The sequence below is a fragment of the Syngnathus scovelli genome, chromosome 5 (genome assembly GCF_024217435.2).
Source record: "Syngnathus scovelli strain Florida chromosome 5, RoL_Ssco_1.2, whole genome shotgun sequence".
Lineage (NCBI taxonomy): Eukaryota > Metazoa > Chordata > Actinopteri > Syngnathiformes > Syngnathidae > Syngnathus > Syngnathus scovelli.
The window spans coordinates 12,243,318-12,262,437 of record NC_090851.1 but is presented as its reverse complement, the minus strand read 5'-3'; the positions used below and the strand labels follow the sequence as shown (position 1 = coordinate 12,262,437).

At 38.9% G+C, this 19,120-nt stretch overlaps 1 protein-coding gene across 8 annotated transcripts in view; it reads left to right on the top strand.

Moving 5' to 3' along the window:
- Positions 1-19,120, top strand: part of LOC125968764 (endonuclease V) — a 79,294-nt gene that overhangs the window by 27,278 nt on the left and 32,896 nt on the right. For 2 of the 8 annotated variants that reach the window (XM_049720154.2, XM_049720150.2), the window contains one exon: positions 17,448-17,645. The exons of 3 other annotated variants lie outside the window; for them this stretch is intronic. The gene's annotated coding sequence lies outside the window, so the exon portion shown is untranslated. Of the gene's footprint in view, positions 1-675; positions 5,867-7,875; positions 10,361-10,389; positions 15,939-17,447; positions 17,646-19,120 lie in introns of those variants that run through there. 3 more of the 8 variants (XM_049720152.2, XM_068650922.1, XM_068650919.1) reach the window with 3 other exon arrangements.

The window sequence follows — 19,120 nt, the reverse complement described above, 5'->3', positions numbered from 1 at the left end:
CTGCGGTCAGAGTAGTTTGAAACCGGTGAAATTAAAGTCATATATCACCAACACAGACTTGCTTCCATTTCCAAGGTCATGATCCCACTGAGGGAATCATGTTTTTAAACTTATTGTGGAAGCGTGTGGTCACCAAAGTATGCTATTATTCACTGCAGCAGCAAAAGAATCCTTTTCACCAACTGTCTGTAGCTTGCTGCCAAACTGAGCTTTTTTTCATGACAGATGACCAAACGTCTTGGCTATTGTGTGTCTGCACAATTTGGAAAGAATCGATTACACAGAAAATGTCAGCCGAGACTTGTTCATGCACTTTCAAATCATGATGGCTTTCTGTGAATGTGTAAGTGCCCAATGCTCACCCAGGCAGTGTTCCTTCAGCTAGTATTTATTACCTTCCACAAAAAGAAAGTGGGTGGACAAAAAAGGGATTGTGTCCACCTTAGGTCTTTGTGGAAGGCAGAGTGATGGAAGATTGATGCTTTGCAAAGAATCACCTTGAGAAACTGAGATTGAATGATAAGTGTGGTATGTGACATAACAATAAGAACAAATAGAACATCAAAATATTGAAAAGCTAGAACTACTCGACCTTCAACTGACACCCCAGCACGTTTTTTGGGATTGAAAAGTACTATACAGTGCTGTAGCTTAAGAAATATCAAATGTGCACAGTATCGGCCGGTGTACCTCAGTGCAGCCCTCTGGCAAACTCAATGGGACATCTGCGGTCATCTTCTCAGGATCTCCCTGACGCGGTGAATCCTCTGAGTGTGCTCTTTTCTTTGATCACTCAATCCAACAATCCAAAGAGGCTTTGTGCTGAGTTAGCAAGACTATTGCACGTTCTTCTCGGCCTCAACGCAGTTTTACTCTCTGAATAGCCACTTTCTTCTTATGCTCTTTATCTTATCAAGACTATTGCACGTTCCTCTCGACCTTAACGCAGTTTTACTCTCTGCATACCCACTTTCTTCTTCTGCTCTTTATCTTTGTTAGTTATCCCTACACATGCGTCATAATACCCCTGAGAGGCCAAAGCATGCACAGAAGGAATTATATATTTAGATATTTTATTGCAATCATTATAAAACATTATTTTTGTACTTGTTGTTTATTTTATGATTGTTCTTTTAAGTTATATTTAAACTTAATATATATTATATATATTATATTTAAAGTTTTTGACATTGAATAAAGGTTTGGAATCAATAATCATGATTGTTTATCGATCATTATTTCAACATCAGTCAAAACATTTGTGATTAATATTTTTCTTGTTCAAAAATCACACAGCCCAGCTGTGAAACAAGGTCATTGCTTTGGCATGGCTTCGCTACAGAAATATTGTCTTGTATATTGTGAAATTAAAAGTGATAGAAACATCCGTTACCATGCAGCAAGTCCAAAATTACTTGCGAATAGAGCAAGAGCATCCATTGTTAGGAGATAACTGAATCGCGTTTACAAGCTGAGATTTGAGTTTCATTTGGAATTTTAAAAACACATTTAATGGCATATTCTGGATTCTGCACATGTTTACATGGACTTTGAAAACACGAATACTGCCAATATATTAAAGCGTCATTAACTGCATATAAACGTGATATTGTGATATTATAATTTCAGAATCCCAGCGCCTTCATGGTCACGAGGGAATTCAAACCTTCCGTTTATTTGTTACTGTATTTTTATTTCTATTCATCATCGTTATTAGTTATATTATTTCTCTGTTGTGTCCAATGTGATGTGGCGCACATTGTGACAGCTGTTTTTAAGCATATAAAGTTTAATTGTGAGTTGAGTTAGGTGAGTTTAAAAGTTGCATTTTTATCAGCTCAAGTACCATGGATGTGTGTGTCTCCAAATGTGGAAATTGTTCCAATCAACTCCATGCTGTTATACAAATTTCAGTGCCCTTTCCAAACGCATTTCCAAAATGTCAAGGAAGATGTTGTTAAGGCAATCAGCTCAAGGTTGGACCGATCGGCTCTGTTGGGAGTCGCTGCTTTCATTAAAAAGTTATGGTGGTACAAGGGCACATGCCAGAGGTGTTGTTCACTGTCAGTGTTATCCACTGTAATCCATAATGTTACTTGCTGCATCAGTTGGTGAGTGGGATTGATTGAATGAATTTCCCACCAGTGACAAATGGACTTTGTGTAGCTAAAGAAAGTACCTCAATATTAGAAAAAATATAAATATATATTATCTTTGCAAATGCAGAAAATTTAACACCTCAATAGAAGAAGCAAGTATGTACTGTCACTGAGGGTGCCGTGCACCTCAGGAACTAGTATGTACTGGGAATTTTGTTTTTATTGACAGATTATTTGAATTTTAACGATTTCAATTCTGGTTCAAGTTTCACATGATTATCGACTCATTATTTTAGGGGGTATGGTCAAAAAAGGTTGCATGGTTGAAATTATGGCTCTCAAAAACTACGGCCACCTGTTTTTTTAGCAAGCTATCTATACTAAATAATTTTAGCAAAATGATCCCCATGTTCTTTGTCTGCATTGTACTACAATACTACAATTATCTCTCACTTCCTTATTCCTAACCAACCATTCATCATTTGAGAAGACGTGACACCAAGGTCATCTTAGAAGTGGGGAAAAATTGACCCAACCTCTTGGGTCGGTCCAATTTTTAACCCAGATTGGGTTATTTTTAATTCAGCACTTTAAGAGTGCTGGTGGAGCTACATTCGACTATGTGTTGTGTTGAAACTAGTGATTGTTCAACTTGTTTATTTCTGTTTGCACAAACACACGACGTGCGTTGGTCAGTTCCACGCCCCCACACTGAGAAATAATTTGTTAAATTAGCATCTTTGGCTACTTAGCAAGTGCAGAGTGCGCCACTGTTTTTTACTCTTACTTAATGCTCAGAGATTTTCACTGGAGCTAAGACTTTTGGTTGCTGTTTTTTTGCATTGCATTGGCACCTAGCCAATGCATATCGAAATTTTATTCACATTTGGAAGAGGTTTGACTCTGATCTGAAGGAATATGCTTTCTTGTATTTTGGTTTATTTTCTCTGCCGTCCCTCATACCCAAGTTGTGTTACTTGAGAGCAAAAAATAGAAATTGTCAATCATATGAATGACATAGTGTCAGTCCAGCCTCAAATCCCCTTGTTATTGTTCCTCCTGAGACATTTACTGCAATTAAGGAACACAATTCTGTTGGTAACATGGTGTCCCACAATTTTTCAGAATATGATGGATGATGTTGGATTATGGTGACTTCAAAAACAAATCAGTTTTATAAAATGCATGTCCCACCTCACATTCGCTGCACTCATCTGAGGATTACAGTTTTGCAACTGTGGTTGTTTGCTGCTAAACTATTACTCAGTTGCTAGTGGTGAGTGTAATACATGTCAAAATACATAACGGCATATGTTTTTATATGCACATTTTCGATTCATTTTCTTTATCTTTCTGTACAAGCGTAGTATGATTGGGGTTAATAACTGATTAGTTTAAGAGTCTTTTTTCTCATTTAATAGTATTTGGTTTACCACTGTGAGCTCATGTTTTCCTAGTTTACTGGTACCTCTTTATCACAATATTTTTGTGCTTTATGTAAATTGATCAGCTCTTTCTTGTTTTGTGCAACTCTTCCCTTATTTAGCCATGAAATGTTCACTGGCACATTGTGGTCTTTGTCGAGCAGATGGAGTCATGTTGAATCAGCAAAGGATAATGTTAAGCCAAGGATGATTTTTTCTTAATTAAAGAATCATTAATAGACATTTTGATGTCTTTTTTTCGTGCTTCTTGATTATTGATCATCTATTGTATTTCCCGGATGTCTCTTCAAAGCTGAAGGCATCAAGTTGAGTCACAGTTTAAAATTAATTTGTGCTTTATTATACATTTAATTGTATTAATTTTTCTTTTTTTTTATATTGATATTGTGCCAACCGTTGAAGTCCTTTTCCATCTTGGCTTTTGCTCTCTCTTCTCTTCTCTTCTCTTCTCTTCTCTTCTCTTCTCTTCTCTTCTCTTCTCTTCTCTTCTCTTCTCTTCTCTTCTCTTCTCTTCTCTTCTCTTCTCTTCTCTTCTCTTCTCTTCTCTTCTCTTCTCTCTCGCTGCTTCTGTTGTTCTGATACAGCAGCGGAGAAATGGCATCAATTTTCATCATGCACAAAAACTCAGGATTTTGCATTTTGTCTCACCTCCCTCTGCCAGAGTGCCGCCATGCGCCACGCAGGGATTGATAAATTGCCACCACCTGCCTCATTTTTCATCAAAGCTGCATTGTTGTCGGACAAATATTCACCATAGCCACGTGAACCCCTCAGCCATGACAAGAACAATCTTCAAACCCCAGGAATGGGATGGGTGACAGGGAGCTCAAATAGAAGTGCATACAACAAAGTGGTACCCTAATACCTTTCAGTGCAATAAACAAGCAGAAATTATGCCATAGTAAAGAAGTTGATCCTCAGGTTTAGTGGGCTCAATGAAGGTGCTTGCAATCCGTATTGAAAAAAACAAACAAAAGCGAAACACTATCATCTTAAATGTCAAATCGCCATCCCTGTCATTTCCGCTTAGACACTGTTAACAGTTCTGCCACGTTTACTGCTTTATAACTGTAAATGACATCTTTGTGCAGCCCACTGTTGGAAAGATTGAGTCACCCCATAGATCTCGGCAGCATACCACTGCGTTCAGAGTATCCTGCGGCAGGAAATCTGTGACTCAAAGCAATCGATAGACTCAGAGAGCAATAAATCAATTGAATCGTCACTCGCCAGTTTTTTTTCATCACGCTCTCAGCCTCTCCTGTGACCTGATCCTCTGTTGGTGGATCATGTCAAACTGTGGCTGCAATAAACTAACCAATCATCTCATTAGGCATACCTGCACATTGGAATCTGATCCTATAGATGAGCTGCGTAGACAATATGGATTTTAAAATATATGCATCCATCCATTTTCTGAACCACTTACCTCACTAGGAAATGATCCCAATTTCTACAGAGAATGCCATATAAGCCTGATGCATTATTGTTATTATACTATTATTTGCAGAATTCGTCATACAGCTCATATTTAATTTCTTTGGATACTTTTACACAGTGGAGGCAGTGATAACTAAGACCAGTTGAATTTGTACTACAATTTTGGTCCCCTTAGAATTTTTTTTATAAAACCGTAGGGTGAAATGTCCCTCATGGTTAGAAAAATGGTGGCCTTACCTCTTGCCTTGAGACAGGAACAATGATGAAATATGTACCCATTATGCAGCTAAAGACAAGCTGCAGTGGATACAAACATTGTCAAATATTTTGAAAAATTGTCTCATCATGTGTCTCCCTCACTTCAGTAGGGATTTACCCGACTTAAACTCTCTTGTAATTCCCCCACTATAAAATTGCCATTATAGAAACCATCAATTACGCTATAGACAAACACAATATGATTGCCCACAACACTAGCATGTACATCATCCGCAGCAGCTCAAAATCAATCAATTTATTTATTGCCAAATTTGTTTGAGATAATATAAAAAAAATCAATCCCCCCAAAATCAATCAACACTTTTTTGTGTGTGGAAAGCTCATTAATGTTTAATTCCCAGTACCTGTCCCCCGTCTGTACATCATACTCACCTGAGATTCTGAATATTACATGTATTATTAATATGTGCAGAATACTACAGATGGGTTTTGCTCGTGAAACTTGGCTTGCCTCGACTAACCGATCAGAGGACTCAGAGGCAAATTTGAATTCTGATTAATAAAACAAATAATCCCATTGCTAACATAGTAGTTCAAAAATAATATTGAAGGCCCTGAGTAGATTACAGTAGGTGACATGGCAGCACAAAGAATCAGAAATATGACTGCACAAAAAACAAATCTAACATCCACATACGTACATGGAGAAGTGGAGCGGTTGGTTTTGATATACATAAACACCTCAGATGCTAAATTTCATCTGGCTGGCGCCCTGACAAAAAAAAAAGATATAATACATAACCAAGATGGATCAACACTGATAACGTCGTTGTCTTAAGCGTCGTTGTGTTAAGTGCTTTGCAATCAGTGCAAGCTCTACCCCAAAGTACTACCATGCGGTGTATTGATGAGCCATGCCTTTCACTTCATGCAGTGTGGCTTGCTTCCATTTTGTAAGTATCAAGCAATAGTACAACTTAGCTGTTTGACAGAACACTTGGCATAAAGTTAGTACCGTATTTTCCGCACTATAAGGCGCACCGGATTATAAGGTGCACTTTAAATGAATGGCCCATTTTAAAACTTTGTCCATATATAAGGCACACCAGATTATAAGGCGCACCTTCAATGAATGCCCCATTTTAAAACTTTGTCCATATATAAGATATATACACTTGGCCCGCGGGCCGGACTTTGGACACGCCTGCTGTAGTGGCTCAATATTGGTCCATATATAAGGCGCACCTGATTATAAGGCGCACTGTCGGCTTTTGAGAAAATTGGAGATTTTTAGGTGCGCCTTATAGTGCGGAAAAGACGGTACATAACAAGTCAATGATTTTGCAACACATCTATTTGGTCTTGTTCTCAATTAGAATGAAAAAAAAAAAAACAGAATCCAGAAACCAAATACTCAAACTGAATAAAAATGTCAACTGGAACAAACAGGCTTAATCCGAATAGAATTTAATTTGGATTCTTAGGGATGGTATACAGTATTCCTTTTGCCACTTCAGAAGTCATATAGACGTCATCTGTAATAGCCAGGCTGATCGTTTACACACTTAAAAATATGGCGGCTTCCAAATGGAGCAGGTGTGTGACGGCAGAGCTTGTAAATACTTGTAACTTGGTTTTATCAAGCTATTCAAGTGTAAAAGACAACTGCTGTGCTAACTAGACGACTCACTTCCATTCTGATAAATCATGTGATGTCTGTAGGTCTGCGCATACCACATGACCGTAAATTGTCTGTTCCAATTAAACATGACGGTATACACCAGATTGCAAGCGATAGACTAGAGGCCTTCAATCGCAATAAAACAAAGTCTGCATGTAAACCCTGCTCATGATGCAGAATTATATGTAATTTTGCAAATGCTCATGAACAAAAGTTTGATGTCATTGTTTTTGGCCTCATGGGGGAATTTACTTCGATAGATCATACCCCACAGAGAAATATTGGATATCTTGATGCACTGTTTTTGGGATTTGCGTGTGTGTGTGTGCATGTGTGTGTATCACACTAGTCAGAGTTGTGTGTATCCGTTCCTGTTTTATTCTGTTAGAACAATACACTAAAAAAAGTGACATCATTTAGAGCTTGATACGGGTAAAAAATATACGTATCTCCACTACTCTGACAAACGCCATTTCTTTTAGCAAAGGTGTGAGAAGTTTCTGAAATTTCAATTCGCTCATTCAATTTAAAGATTTTAATGAATGAAAAAGTAGTACATGTGCATTTCTACTTTTTGTTTCCTTTATTCATGCTCTTTTGTCCAATTAGACTGACTTTTTGTCTTGTATTTTTGTTTTCTACGGTATTTGGGATAACCAAGCCTGTCAGATGTGAAAATGTGAAGTGAAGCTCATCCTGTTTGGGTGCACATGAGCTACTTGTCATACAAAGAATGACAGCCAAATATTTGCTCAAGTGACAAGCTGAAGCCTTTATGCAACCATGCGCTGAGACCTTTCACATGTTTGCTGTAAACCAGAAAATCTATGGGCCCTCTGTTCCCTGAGGCCACTAAAGACAAATCAATTGAAGCAAATCCATTGTAATAAGGGCCTTTCAGCCTTGAACGAGGCAAAGGAGATGTTAGGTTTTGCTTTCATTGAGTGGCTTTTATGTGAAGTCTTAGGACTTTCACCCTCACTTCCAACAGACCACTTCCGTCTATAAGATGCTTCAGTCAGCAGGAATGCTGAGCTTCATCAGGAGGAGGATTCATGCTCTCGGAAGGCTCTGGCACTGACTGGAGGCTTTAGATCCTAATGAAATTCCTGCCTCTGCTGATTCCTCTGCTGATGCCTCTGAGATTCCTTTGTTGGTGAACATTAAACAGTTAGAAATATTTCAGGGAAAAAGAAAAACCTGATGTCTAGTAAGATTAAGTTTTTTTTTCTTTTCCATATTGTATAACATTGGCTTCTATGTAAAGTTACAAACAACTGCATTCAAATACTAGGTCAAAGACACTTGGGTCCATCTGTTGGTATTGGATTCAGGTGGATGGTCTGTAGTGGCAGCTCTCTCTGTTATCAGTAAGGCCTTTTATTGCCCACAAAAACATGTTCCATACTACTTAACCATATCCCAGAACCAACTACCCAATGTGGGATTTGACCCCGCCGTTTGGACGCTCAATTAACTAAGCTTACTGGGTTTGATTCACGAAACTTGTTAAAATGTTAATTTATCTTGATTTTGCATGGTTCTCCCTCCCTTGTATGTATACACCGTCGCCCACTTCCACTGCACCGAACTCAGCTGAGCTTGAGCTTGTTTATGTGCCACAGCCCTTCATGATAAATAATGCATAGCCGCAACTTCCTTTACTTTGTAGAGTCATTTTGGTTATACTGTCTGTAATGCAAGATGGCGATTATCATCAATAACTGGTGAGATGAATAATCAAATTGATCTTAAAACGTGTATAAAATAATGTACGATGTTTCCAACTGTATTGGGACCAGTGAGAGATGACACTTAAGAGAATTGAGTCAAAGCTACTTCACTTGTAGCAGCAATGCCTGCTTGGTTCTTATATAATTGACCTTCATATTCCTCTGATCTAAAAAGTATTTAGGAGTGAATTCACCAAGTTGGATATGGCATGACTTCATTTCAGCTTTTTTCTGGTATGTTCTAGTAGGGCTGGACCTAAAGGAGACTGGATTGCCACCCTTGAGGTGACCCCTGCTACGTATATGGGGTGCCATGGCTCAGGGGTAGAGGGTAGAGTAGTCGTTTCCAAACCCATCATGGGGCATTGTGGCAAAGTGTCTTTGAGCCAGATACTGAATTCCCAGTTGCTCCAGATGTTGCGTCATCAGTCGGTGAATGAGGAAACAGTCTTAAGCACTTTGAGTATGAAAGGCATAATAGCGCCATACAAGTGAAAGCACACATCTTATTTACAACATTGAACCAACGTTTTGAACTGCATTCACAACCTTATTTTATCTCATACCACAAAATGCTGTATTCCCCCCAAATTGTGTTTTTTGTGTTTGCTGTTCAATCTGGCAATGAAACTCCAGGCTTATATAATATTTTCTATAGTCTATGTTGTTCTTGCAGCGCGTATTAGTTTACCCACTTGAATTGTGTGCTGGGGTTTCTGCAGTATGACCTAGGCCTCCAGCAGTCAGCATAGTCTTAGTGTTGACCTCTAGAAAGTGAAAGTTGGCTTGCTATCAAGTGCAATGAGTGGGTGTTTAACTTTGTTTCAGCACTAAGTTGTCTCTTACTTTTTCTTCTCAAAATACCCCATCATCACATATGAACATGATGTTCAATGCACATGGTATATCCAAGGCTGCGCCACTTTGTTCTGGCCAATTGACAGAAATGATTTCAGGTACGTATGTCGTAGTCATTGGTCTTTTATACAATTCCTTCACGACAGAACAAATCAAATCAAATCAACATTTGAATGAAAGCCATATTATTTTGGTATTTTGTTTGAAGTGTACAAAAATCTAATCAATTTACAGTTTGGTTACATTAATTTAATTTGAAGTGTTTCTAACTATATTTGTTTGACTCATTGTGTGGATTGTGTACCAGATACACAGAGACAGTGGAACATACCGGAAAGCCATGCTCAAGATTTCAGAACACATTACTTTGATAGCTTCATGAAATTATGCAACTGATAAGAAACATAATGGTCAGATACGCACCCCCCCAATGAATAAAGGGAGAGGGTAGACCAAGTCCTTGTTCCATTATGTGTGTATCTCAAGTCATTTTCAAGGCCATGTGTCATATAAAGACATACTAGAAATGTAACCTCTCCATCTAACCCATTTTAATGAGCGAGCATGAGAGCACTTTTGGTGATTCACTGGAGCAGTAGGCTGATTTAGGTGCCTTGTTCAAGGACACTCATCATCTGTGACTATAAAGAGATTACTCACAGACAAGTGATCAAAATATCAAGCAGAGTGCAGGCTTATTTACCAACATGTCTGAGACTAATAATAAGTGAGACAATATTTGTTTGCTCACGTTCCGTTTAGGACAATTTGTGTCAGAAATGACTCTTGTTGATGTATGTCAATAATGCTCCAGATACATTAGATAAATCTCCTCTTGAGCACTGTAGAGACTCACAGTAAAATCTTATTCTGATAGTACTACATTTTGAGACTCTGTGTTTTCTCTTCATAAGGCATCAAAGTCCTCAGGCTCCCTAGAGGAAAAAGTCTACTCACAAGTGTTGCAGATGAGAGTTCGTCGATCCTTAGATCCAGGAGGCACAATGTGATTTTCATTGTGGTTGTACAACACTCCACTCTCACTCGGGTAATTGTGAATTTTCCCAACAAAGCCACATACTATGCTTTTTGAAAGAGCCACCAACTAAGTCCTTTCCAGTAGTCTGTGAAAGCGTGCTTCATGGGGATGGGATTCAGATCTCACTACTATGGGTCCCTGTACAGAGGAGAAGTATCTCAGCTCTTTGGGCTCTGTCAAGACTTCTAATTGTGGCCATTTCTGCTCACTATCTCTATGGCCTAAAGGATCTTATGTCTTTCTGTTATTTGTGGATCATCTTTAGAGCAACTCACAGCGAAGAGTTTGAAGCCAAGGTTGTCAGATGGAAAGCTTGTTCATTACTTCTTACCACTTGGGAGTATAGCCCTGCTTCAGTTCGGAGGAGTTTTAAGTATTGCCATTTTGTTCAGAAAATGGGGGACAAATGGATCATGACAGACAAGGTCATCGCTACTCAGGCTCATGCCCCATGTCCAGACCCAGATAAAATATAACCAAAAACCACAAATAGATAAAGGCTTATTTTTACAAGCATGCAGCTTTTCTAAAACTGAGCTTGTGGTGATTCTGTCGAGCTACAGTACAAGTTCTTTTCATAGCTACAGTATCTTCTAGTATAAAACACCCACATATGCTGTATTCTCATTTTATTCTCCAAGGAAATACTGAATGCATCTCACAGTGTCAAGCTATGAGATGATCCCTTGCTAATCTGTAGAATCAACCTCTCATCTGTGAGCTGACATCCCATCAGTAGCCCAAGTGTTGTTATCCTCGCATGCATGCTTATTTGCTTGCATTCCACGCTACTCCCCTGAGATCCCCTTTGCATCACTCTGTTCTTGCGCCGGCCTTTTTCCTCTATCTGCCATCACGATTGCTCGTATCTTTGCAAAATGCAACAGTTCCTACTTTGGCAAATGCTCAGCTCCCCTCTCGTACAAACATGCACCATACACATATATTGGCTCACGATAAAGAAGCCACAACCTGCAGGCTATTCACTGCAGTAATGCCTCGGCTCCTATGCCATTCATAAGCTGTAATGGGCGTGTTGGAGCGGAGTAGATCAACATGAGTGGTGGTGGCTTATATTGCTTGCGATTTTCCCACAGATACTACATCAGGCCTAATGTATCACACCCACTCGTACTCATTTGCATCAGAGGACTGTGCTATTTTATTCCCGGCAAGAAAAGTATGTGATTTGTTGAGAAGATGAGCAGTGAATCAATGATGTTGATGTGAAACTTCAAACTATACTGATGCACAAATATGTTTTCACTCAATCCAGACATGCATTGCCAGTATTTATCGCAGTTTTTTTGTTTCATTGTGATTTGCTATTAAACAATAGAGTATGATGTAACATTTTTCGGAGGGTTGCAGTGAAGGAGTGGTGGAAACGGAAATTTTGTTTTTGCCAATCCATAAATTGTTTCCATATAACTGGTTCTCAAATGTAACATAAATTCACATTTTCTCTGAGCTGGAAATTTTGGAGCTGCATAGATTACACTGACATTAATAAGTGGTGAATGTCAAGTCTCAGCTACCCGAAACGTCTGCCGTTTAGTTTCACAGAGAGTCTTTTTCCATCAGTCTTGCTTCCGCACCACCTCTCTCTCAGCCATCAATCATCCAGTAGCTCACTGACCCCGTCACTATGCAGTGTGTTGTATTGGGGGCATCACTTTAAAATGGTTGGTGATAGTTGGTGAGCAGCTGCTCTGGTGCGGAAATGAAGGCGAGGCCAGCCAGACAGATAGGCTTTTCACTGCTCACTGATTTCACCTTTTGGAATTCATCAGTCGTCAGTGGCCATAGTGGAATCGGAAGCCAACTGAGTGGACAGTGAGAGACCACAAGATAGCAGAAATCAGCATTCAATAATAGTTTGTGGGAATGACATATTTATTTTCCCCTTACTTTCCATACTTTTTTGTGCAGTAATGTCTCATTTTTACTGGATGTTGGATGTGAGCAGTGTGAAACTTTGAACCAGTAATTTCTCATTCAAACGCAGCAAGCATATGCATCTGACTTTTTTGCGGTTAATAGGGAACTTTAAGATCTCTGCTGTGTTTCAGATTTGTGTAGTAGGTTGAAATAAAAACACAGTTACTAATTTGAAATAGTTTAACTCACCAAATAACCCCTTGTGTCATTTGTATCATATATTTCTTTACCTACCAATTATACATTGTACAGTGATGCCTTGAGTCAAATTGAATTTGCCTCATAATCACACTTGTAACTCAAAATAATCGCATTTCAATTCATCTTTCCCCATTGAAATGAATGGAAATGTCATTAATCTATTAGCCCCTCCCCCAAATAAATACATTTAAAAATGTTGTTTTGTACTGTATTTTCATCAGGATAATACTGCTCAATAATATTGTCTTTTATGAAAACATAGATGCAATAATAACATGATTAAATTCAATGCAAAGGATTCAGGTTTGTGCAAGATGATTCATTCTTTACAGCTCCTTCTTGTGTGCGACTTGGCCAAGGAATAATATAGTCATGCAGCCATAAAACAAACAAGGGTTTAACAGTTACTGTAAGTGACTCAGTAAGCTGCATTATTGTTCTTCATTCTTTCCTGGAGGATAAAGAATATATGCCTGTGAGTAATGTTACATTTTCAGTCTACATGTGAAGATAGTTGTTGCTTAAAGCATTACAACACCACTACATACGTGTATTATCTTTCTTAGCTCGTTTATGGCATTTTGCGTATTTGTTAGCATTAAGCTTTTTGTTGACATGGACAAGAGAGATAGTGCTTTGCCTGAAGGAGTACCACATTCCTCATGAATTCCAGCGCATACCATCATGAAACCTTGCTCTCTCGCACGCCTCCATGGACTAAATTACATTTCCGATTCCAGTGGTTGTGTGAAGGATGACTAACAATGAGGTAATGAACCTAATTATGTCCAACAATATTGTCTAGCGATGTTGGAAATAAAAACGTAACTTTGGTTTTATACCGTATTCCCTGCGCCGTGCCCTGTCCCCCCCGCCTCACCCAGTTTGGAGCCTTGATAAAGATAAATAAAATATTATGTTGGATAATTTCAGAATAGAAACGTGCACAGGTCTCGGCAGGAAGGTGCCACATTGCTTGAATAGCAACCCTGCACAATTTGCATTAATATACAGTTGAGTGTCCCAGGAAAAATACTTTGTACTAATATTCATTTGTTTCTTCACATTGTATTGTGTCCTCCACTGTGATAATTCTATTATTAGGCTTGTAATTTGAGAATCATACATAGTAGCTTATAATAGATATACTCGTGTATAAGGTTATACTCTACATGGCAGGAACACAGCCAAATCCTCCTCGTCTTTGAACTCACATCGAGTGAAAGCTGTCCCACTATTGATCTTTGACTAATTTTTTATCCAGGTAGCTTCCGATTTGTATCTTTGTTTGTTACAAAGTTGAGTTCACTACCACCATTCAGTGCTCATACCTCAAATTTGAGCTCTCCAGCCAGCTACGACAGCCAGCATTTACAGCCGGTATGGCTCACTTGGGCCCTCTTCTTTGCCGCACACTCACCATATTGACCCCATCCGCCATGATTCATTTCCCCCGACAGTGTGACGTGTAAGGCAAATTATTACCAGTGATGGTCTCGGCCCCTCCAAACAGCTACAGTTCTCTTGCCTGTAGTGGAAATGGGAAAATATTGCTCATGTTTATGGCTCCGTTAGTGTGTGTATGCATGTGTTATGTGCAGTCATGATGCCCGAAGCCTTACCAGCACGACGTCACATCTCACAGCCTTGTTTACTGTTTGAAAATATGCTGACTTGTTTTGTGTGTGTGAATACTACTTTATGCAGGCAACATTAAATGCATTTGGTCTTACTTATGTTATCACATATGCATGTAGATTTTTTTTTTTTAATATGCAGTGTATGTGTACAAATGTTAATACGAGCTGCAATTGTGACCAATTTTTATGTTGTTTTTTATACCGTGTCTATCCTTACAAATCCAATTGAGAAAAATTCACCAATGTTAATAAAAGGAAAGAAGCCTTGATTAAGTTTCATCTCACTGTCATTGTTTATTAAGAAGGTGAAGAGATGGAGCTTAGAAATCTCCACTCAGTTGGTTCTTCTCAGCATTGGAATTTTGCACGAGTGCACAGAGTCATTGCTATTACAGCTGATTGTGCATGCAGGTGGTGCATTTGTCACCTTTCCGGGCTTGTTAATATCACAAAGTGTTTAGCAGCATTTCTTAAAGACATTTGCTGCAGCTAAAGCACCATGGTTACCTTATGTAACCCTCACATTGAAATGAATAGAACATCCTCCGTCTTTGGGAGCATTCATGTTTTAGTTAAGTTGAAACAGATGTCGAGTTGCTGTTGTGATTGTTTTGCTCCCTTTGTTTTGTCAAGTGTGAACGCTATGACGTGCACTGAACAAGCGGGCCGATACTTTTCTACACATTTGATTGTCACATTAGTCTTTTTCACTATGCAACCTTGGGTTCAAGCAAAGATTTACTAAATGAATCTGGTGGCCGTTGTTTGTTTTCCTTTGGCTGCTAAATGCAAACTTGGTTGACACTTGGTCAACTGTAAACGAGTCAATCCACTTAGAAGATAGGCCAACTTTTTCACTCCCTGTCCTCCACACCTGTTCCTTTTTGGTTCAGTCCTGGTGAGTTTTAGAAGCTGGCTGTGTTTTGTACCTCTTGGCGCTCCCAAACCAGAGTGCCATTTTCCTACATTGTTTTTATTTTACAATGTTGTCTGTGTCGGTACTTGTGCTGACGTAAGGAACGTATAGCCAATTCTGTTGTAGACCTGCGGGTCACTACAGGCCGTGATGATGTTTTTCTTCCATATTTCTAGAATCTTGACTCAAAAACCACCTATACAGGTGTATGTGACGTAGTACATTCCCAAAGCTGATTGGCAGTTGCGAGGCAATTTGTGAAAGAAAAAAAAAATCTAACATGAACGAATGGGTGAAGCGGAAGATTCGCTCCAAACGTCATATTCCACGTTTGACTCTTAACACAACATTGACAACATATGGAATCTCGTAGCATTTGATTTAAGGTTTACATTCTAGAAGGTATCTTATTAAAGCAAGAAAAAAAATTGTAGTCTGACACATAACTATAATTGTAATGGATTATAATTACCAAAAGAAAAAGCAAAAAAGCCTTTTTAATCCTTTAGTCAAAGTCAAAGTCAGCTTTATTGTCAATTTCTCCACATGCCAAAGACACACAAAGAAACCGAAATTTCGTTCCCCCCTATCCCACGGTCACAAGACATGGCTCACAACAGACAAACAAGTAAACAAGTATAACAAAAGCGTGCTGAATAAATAATGAATAAATAACACAACAATAAATAAATAAATAAATCAATAAATAGGAGGAGCAGAAAAAAAGGAGCAAGTGCGCGTACAGCAGACATTCCCGAAAATAGCGCAACAGTGCCGCACGCTACGCAGAAGGGGGTAGCGAGTTCAGGGCCCTAACAGCCTGGAGAAAGAAGCTGTTGGCGAGTCTGGTGGTGCGGGAGCGCAGGCTCCTGTACCTCTTCCCAGAGGGCAGAAGGTCAAACAAAGAGTGAGCCGGGTGACTCACATCTCTGGCAATCGAGGTTGCCTTGCGGGCGACATGGGAGGTGTAAATGTCCTTCAGGGAGGGTAGCGAAGCACCAATAATCTTACCAGCCGTATTCACTATGCGCTGCAGGGCCTTCAAGTTCTGTTCAGTGCAGTTACCACCCCAGACAGCGATGCAACTGGTGAGGACGCTCTCAATGGTGCCACGGTAGAATGTAGACAGGACTGCCTGAGGAGCACATGCACGCCTGAGCTTCCGCAGGAAGTACAAGCGGCGCTGAGCTTTCTTCGCCAGTGACGAGGTGTTTTCGGACCAGGAGCTAGTCTAGTGCACACTTGAAGTCATCCATCATGTCTTAATCTGTGCTTTGGAAGCTTCCTGAGTTGCATCATGAAACTTTGTACCTTGTATTTCTCATTCTAACAAAAGATGTTCTACAAGGAAAACAGCACCAATTAATCTATCATATTTTCTTACTCTAAAATTACTTTTGTTTCCAATATTTTGATGAAATGACACAGATGATAACCAACAATGTCACCAAGTAAAAAATAATATGTCTGTACTTGTCCTCCCCACTTTAGCTTTGAGTTGTGACGTTCCTAAATAAACTACATATTTCAGCAGTGTGGTTGTAACAATCGCTGTTTTCAACATCAAATAGATTTTCAGTGCTGCTTTTGTAATTGTGGTAGCATTCACAGTACAGCTACATGTTCCACTGTTTACTGCGCAACCCCAAACAGAAGCTCCTGTCAAAACAATCACTTAGGCAAGCTATTCACCACAACTCAAATCTGTCTGTGAAAGGAATACAAGCTTGCAGCGGTAGGAATAATGACAAGGCAGATGAAGCTAAAAAGTTAAACTGTGTCATATGCTAAACCAGAAATATTTGTGCATGGCCTATTCTCTACAAAACCAGTTTGATGCAATCGGTTTAAATAATGAATTTGATATGTGGTAATTAAAATTGCTACATTTAATAGAGCAGAAAGATGACCATACTTACAGCTATAAAACATGATTTTGTGGATACCCTGTTTAATTATAATGACAATACACTCTCCTGTTCCTTGAGTGTCAAACTCAAGGCCCGGGGGACAGATAAGGCCCGCCACATCATTTTATGTGGCCCGCGAAGACAAATTGTGCATCAAATTTGTGTGTCATTACTAGAATTGTAAATTGTCTTCACTTTTAATATATTTTTTTTAAATATTTGACCAGTTTTTAGTCGTGATTTGAAAACGAGTTATTTGTCAGTTTGCTTTGTAGCTTTTACTGTATATAATATGAGGTGCTCATACATTTATTTGGGTTGACAGTCATAATGGCCCTCCGAAAGAAGCTATGAGCCGGCGCTCGGCCGGGTGGCTGTCCGGGGACGGTGGATGGGGCTCGGTCATGGCTTTTACGCACGCCCGGTCCTATTCTATGGATCTCTCTTCCACCTCCGTGGCTGGAAGTCCACGCCGCCACACACCTGGAAGTTTGTTTTGTTAAATAAAGAGCCGTTTACCAAACCCACGTCTTTCCTTGTACTTTGTTAACGCTACAATCTAGTTATATACTAGATCTGTTGAATAACGACGAGGCTGACGTCAGGGCGCACGTGCGGCGTTGTTGACAAAGGACGAGGAATTTGATCGATGTATTTAATGATTTAGAGTGCACAGATGGTTTGATAATATTATTGCTTATATAATAGTTATTTGATATCTAATTTATATATCGTTATATGGGCCTGTGGAATATTTTGAAGTGCAAGCGCCGTCAGCGACGCGCACCCATTGTTGACAAAGGGCAATCGATGGATTTAATGAATTGGAGTGACACAGATGGTTTTATAAATGTGTTATTTATGTAATAGTTTTTTAATAACTCTGAATGTTACGTCAGGCCCGTTCTCAGCTTTTCGTTTGTGTTTATGTCACGTTAGCATACCTATCGTTTAGCCTGTTGTTGCTCGTTCATGTCTGTTCTTTGTGTTGGATCTTGTCGAATAAATTTCCCCCCAAAATGCGATTTATACTCTGGAGCGACTTATAGCCCGAAAATTATGGTAGTCTGATTAAGTGTGACTAACATCACATAAACAGATTGTTTCATTTCATTTAGTTTCACTTTTCCAACAGGATAATAAATAAATCAAGGTGAAGCTACGTATGTGTAATACACAAGTTCCTTGATATATTTTTGCAATAAAGTAAAAGTGTAGTCGAACAACTTGTTTGCTTGGATATTATTCTCATTTGCAGTTCGCCATTAATAATTTGTTAAAAGTATACTAACTTCTCCATTCCTCAAAGAATTGAAGGACCAAACCTTTTATATATATATATATATATATATATATATATATATATATATATATATATATATATATATATATATATATATATATACTGCAGCTCATGTGTCGGACAAGCGGAGAAAGTAAACACTAAATCAGAATCCCTTTAATTTTTCCAACCCACCATTAGTAATTGTCTGTAATCTACTTTTTAGAATTTCGGATGCATCTATATTACTGGATCCTCCATGTATCATCATGTTCTATATTTCATTAAAAATGATGCATAATTGCCCATTAGTCTTAGACTCCCTAAATCTTATTTGTTGAGTCACGGGCCATGGAATCACTTCGGTTCATTTTAAATGCACTTGTTTAATAAAATAGCATGACCCATCTTTTATTTTTTACGAGCAGCACTCTTAAAGGAAAAGTAGAAACCCCTCGATTGGTCCAAATATGTTCAAGTCTGGCGCTCATGCAATGGAAAAAGGCCACATTCAATAATGAGCATGAGATTTTTTTGGAAAGTCCTCACAAGGATGGTAGCATAATAGGCAAAGAAATAAGAACAGGATGCATTCTTGGTTTATTTTCATCACTGAGCCTGACACAGACTGTGCTGTGCCGCACACAATAGTACACCACCTGGTAGATGGGCGGCTTGTCAAATCTGTGATTGCTATCACAGCCGTCGTGATTTTA